Consider the following 6,000-nt stretch of genomic DNA (forward strand, 5'->3'; position numbering starts at 1 on the left):
ATTCATATATATTTAAGAAAAATAGTTATATTTTATTTTTTTTTCATGTTATATAGATATAATTAGAGTATAAATAGCAAATTAGACACAATATGGAGTATAAATAGCAAATTGACACAATATTTCTAGACTGTCAAATTATTTTAGGTTCTATTGCTGCAATATGGAGAATGAAAGAAGAACAAAGAAGGTTAATAATTTTATACCATTAAATTTGCTTAAAGAAATCGAACTTACAAAATTAGTAAAAAGGAAAAAAGTTCAAAAGTGGGTTATTGAGATTCTATTCTTAATAATATGGTGACATAATTTGGGTTATTGCATCTCCTATTTATAGAGAAAGAAAACCTTACTCCATAAGGATTTTTAAAAAAAAAATAAAATTAAGGAAATTTTATTACATAAGAATAAGGTATTAAAATTTAAGGAAATAATTCAATTTTAATTGAAAAAAACCCACAAAAAAAATATTAAATTTTAGAAAATCTTATTCCACACTGAAAAGGTATTAATATTTTAGGAGATAATTTATTTTAATTGAATAAAAAAAATAATTTTATGCAAATAATTTATTTTTAATTGAGAAAAAATAATTAGTGGAAGAGGAATTCAAACTTGGGTTGCTAGAGCAAGTAATGACACATTTGACCACCAATCTACTAAACATTTATGTTAAAATTACGGGCAAAGAGTAGAATAGTACCGGCTATTGCCAACTGCGCGACACCTTATTTAGAATATTAGGGGGTCCAAATTCCATATATATCAATATTAAATTAAAATTATATATATATATAGCGTAGGTGTTTAATTGGACATCCTGACCTACGTGGCTCCGCCCCTGCATTGGGCCCAAAACTTTTATCCGTATTAGCTTGTTTATATTGACTTATTAAGTACTTTTAAGTTATAATAACTTAAAAACATTTTAAGAGTGTTTGAATAAATTATCAAAAAAATGCTTATGAACACTATTTGACATTACTAATAAAAAAAAATTATTTCTAAAATAATCTTTTACAAAAGTGCTTTTGAAAATAATAATAATTTGTTTTTGGTTAATTTATTGGAAAAGTATTATTGATAAGTAGATTGTGTTTAACTAATTATTTTTAAAAAGTATTTTTGAGAGACAAAATAAGAAAAAAGACGAATATCAATACATTTTTAATATCAAAATTATTTTATAGAGAGAAAATTCTTTTAAATATCTGCTATAAGTATTGATAGTATTTTACTTTTATTAAGTTAATAGCTACTACATTTAACTTTTAAATCAATATTATATATAGATAAATTAAATATAAGTATGATATTAACATAATAATTTAAATATAATTAAAAATCTCAGGCAATATAGATTTAAAAACCATTCGACAAATTTATACCACTACAAATGAAAATTCACCACAATAAATGAATAAATAAATAAATATAACGAATATATTGATAAATACATATAGTAATAATAGTTTGGTCTTTGGAAAGCATAATTTTCTGCTTGTATTTTTAAAGACTCGTTCTATTTTTATCAAAATAAGTGTTTTTTTTTGTCACTTCGCGGTCCAAACACTCAATAGTCATACTTAATTTCAAGCTAAAATGTCAAAAAATAACTCAAAAGTCATAAATAAAATATTCTAATATTTAATTTTTAACTAGTAAGTAAAAAGTGAAAAGTCAATTTAAATAGGCTCAACTAATTTAGTCGACAAAAAAATTCGTAATATATTGAAAGAATAATGCTAGATGGCCAAAATTTTGATCTGAGTGTATAATATCTTTTTTATTTTAATAAGCTGATTTTTTTTCATTTTCTAATTAAAGTATATTAATATTAAAAGGGTAAAAATGTCCAAAAATGCAAAATAACATAGATAAATATCATTCTGGCCAAAACATTTTTTCCATATTGAAAAATTTATTACAACCTCCGCACACTTTTAATTGTTATAATTTTCTTTTTTTATAGCAAAATGATATAACTTTGACTGACATCTTACGATGTATAATTTTTTAACCATATTGATATGCAAAAAAAATTGAAATTTATAGTATTTTTCATATAGTTTTTTAATATCTATTTTTTTGTTTAAAATATCGAATAAATATAATTTAATTTAAAAATAATCAAATTAAATTTCATAAATCACACCATGACAATCAAAAATTAGAGCCGTCAATATGGGCTAGGGCTGTTGGGCCGGCCTGGCTTGTCCTGACCCGGGATTTAATAGGGCTGGGCTATGATTTTTGGAGCCCATTTGAGAAAAAGAGCTTTTTAGCCCGGCCTGAATAAGCCTGTTGATTTGTAAGGCTTGAGAAATATTGGTAAGACCGGCCCGTGGGCCAATAAAAATTAATTAAAAAATATAATATAATATTAAAATTTAAAATTAAAGAGAGTACAAACTTAAAACAATTAGGTTAATATTTCTATTTAGATATTTATACTTTTACTTGAAAAAAGAACTTAATAAATATTACAAAGATAATTTTATTTGTGGATTTAATTAAGAAATAGTAACATTAACATCATGTAATATTGTTTTGTCGATATTTATGATAATATTTTTAAATTTAATTTAATAATTCTAAATATAATATAAGTTTTAAATAAAGTGGGGTGGCCCGACAAGTCTGTAGCCCACATACTTGTGGGTCAGAAAACGGCCGGCCTAACCCACAAGTATATTCAGGATTCATAGATCTTACTCAAATCTTATTTACAATGAAGGAAAACCCTTTATTTATAGGGAAAACCTTACTTGGTCCCCAAATAGGATTCCTAACCATATCCTAAAATGACTCCACATAATTAGACATTCACTATAACACAAATATGTTTATAACACTCCCCCTTGAATGTCGTTAGATTATGTGCCTCGTTAAAACCTTACTAGATAAAACCCAGTGGGAAAAACATCTAGTGAATGAAAAAGAGTACACATATCTAATAATACGCATTATGGATGCCTCATTAAAAACCTTATAAGGAAAACCCAATGGGACAAAACCTTGTGAGAAAAAAGAGTACATCACGTATTGACTCCCCCTCATGAAAACATCAAGAGACTTGGATCTTCGTTTTCCAATCTTGAGCATCATCTTCTTGAAAGTTGTAGTTGGTAGAGACTTGGTGGATAAATCAATTGTAGTATTACTTGAACAAACATGTTGCATGTTGATATCACCATTCTTGGGAGCTCATGAGTGTAGAAAAACCTTGATGAAATATGCTTTCTTCTATCTGCTTTTATGAATCTTTCCTTCAGGATCAAAGATTTATGCAAGTTCCTTACTTCTACTTCTTTAAGCAAATAATCTATTGTCTTTTGAAAACTCTTCAAGAGTTTCAATTATAGTTATCAAGTTGCTTAACAATACTTGTATATGCTCTACGCATTTTGAATCTATTTAATCCTTATAAGGACGATAAATAAGTTTTTCAAAAACTTGTATATGCTTTAGATTTTGAACTCATAAAATATTTTCATATTAGTTTTGTCAAGTGACAACATTCAATATTAGATGTATGACATCTTCTAGTGCCTAGATTGCAAGTCAAATAAACTTTACACTTACCAAGATGCATCATTCCACTTTTCACTTGATAACTATTTCTACATTAGCAATGCTTTAATAGATGTAGAATTCATATCCTCGTAATCTTTTATAATACTGTGCGGTATCGTTTCAAAGATATCGTCAACGATATATCATTTTGTATCGATTCTCAATACTACATAACGTATTGAAATCTCACCACTTCATTATTTTTAGATAGCTACCCCTCTCATCAGGTTTTATAAAGTGTTATGTCGTAGGCTCTTCAGCAACATATTGTCTCCTTATTATGATCATTTGGATTCTTTAATCTCTCCCCTTTTCAAGGATTATTTTATTTAGAATTGATTAATCTATCATGCTTCATGCATGTCGTAGACTCTATCCTTTAAGGAAATTCAATAGGAGTATTTACAACTTTTGTTTTGCTTTTAATCTCCCCTAATATATATCTTCATCTTTTAGTGAATCTACCTTTGTGCATCATAGTATATTCATTAATCATATATTGCACATCAAAATTAGAGATGAAAACTTTTTGGTCCCTGACCATAAATCAATTAACAGAAAAATTAATCACAACTTATTGGTTTGATTCATACAATTACGTTTGTATGTAATATCATATTTCAGATCAACACATGAAACTTTATTTTCATAAGCAATGATTCACTATGTGAGACATTTAATGTCACATCATCTTATATATTTATCAATATTATCAAGATGAATTATCTTGATTTCATATTCTGAAAGTTGTGTTTTTAGCTCAATTATCTTGCACAAACAATTTTGCGAACGTCAAACTGCAAGTTGACAACTAACGCACATGTGATTATCTTATTGATGCATCTTTTTATCATATCACATGATAGGTAAACGTGCCCATATTCACCTTTTATATTTTTCAGAATTTAGGAATTTAGTCCCAACTTTAGTTGATCAATCAACTTACATGAGAACGACCAATAAAAAGAATTCTCGAAGAATCTTGTAGTTCTTCAGTGTATGTCTATTATTCAATATACACATCTTTGGATGACCAAGATATTCATGCCAACTAATAAAATATTAGTATTAGTAAACTTCATATTTGCTATGGTATGTGTCTTTTGTTATAGTAAATTTCTTATTTATTATTATTATATGAGAAAATTTCAACTTTAATACTCCGGGAGTAAATTTCATATTTATTTTTCTCAATTACTCTACCTATTCTAAAGGTGAGTCGTGATCCCATCACTGAATAGACTAATCTGATTATCAAAAAATAGTGTATGTAATCGTACTATTTAAGTCAATACTTTTGCAAACATCAAGTTGCGACTAGCAATATAAACACATGAGACCATCTAGAAGAAGCATCAATTAGGATCATTAAGTATCTAAACAATCCACTAGGTGGATGAATAAGTCCACAAATATCTGTATACGTTCCTAGAACGCAGGAGATTCAATCTCAACTTTCGTTTATGATGGTTTCATAATTAACTTGCCTTGCTAACAAACAGTACAAGAAAATTTACCATTTAAAAGAATTTTTAGGTTCTTCCATAGATGTCCATTTTAATTTTTCATAATTTATGTAAACATTATAGATTAATGATGTCCCAAATAATCATGTCAAATTAAGAAAGAATTGAAACTAATAAATTTTTTATTTATCATATAATGTGCCTCAATTGCACTAATTATTGTCCAATACAAGCTTGAAGATAAAGTATGAAACTTTTATATAATACATGTCTTCTTAGAGACATTCTTGGTGATACCACATCATTGATCAAAGGTCGCAATCTTTCACATGCCTAGCATGGTGGCTTACACTTCATTCCCTTTAGAGAATGGATTCATATTTTAGCATTTATCAGAAGTTCTCATTGTTCATGAATGGAACACTAAAATTTGATCTTATCAAATTATGATAGTTTTAGTACCTCATTCCATATTTATGCGCATTATTCAATCACTTGTCTTCTTTCAGACATAATATGCACTAATACCACATTTACTTTTGTAATGGAGTAAATTCAGTAAATTTCATGACTCTTCATCTAAAACACATTAGTTTTTCTTTAGTCATTATTATATCGTCAATATGGTGCGTTAAGACTCAAATTCAATGTCTTATCCATATAAAAGTGTCTTAGGTCATAAATCGACGGGTCTTGAACCCAATATCTTATCATCATGGTGAATCAGGACTTTAACCCAAAGTCTTACCCTCTTTGTGCGATTATACATAAATCCATCGTCTTATTCTTTTGGTGCGATAAAACTTAAATCTATCGTCTTACCCACAATGAGGCTCAACCTCAAGCCTTCAAAATAATTGTAATTTTACCACTTTTGATGACCATTGATATGATCGTACATTATAATTACACACAGAATTGAGATTATTGATTTCTTATAATCAACATTAATAGTTAA

This window comes from Solanum pennellii, chromosome 3, assembly GCF_001406875.1.
Source record: "Solanum pennellii chromosome 3, SPENNV200".
In the NCBI taxonomy this organism is placed as follows: Eukaryota; Viridiplantae; Streptophyta; class Magnoliopsida; order Solanales; family Solanaceae; genus Solanum; species Solanum pennellii.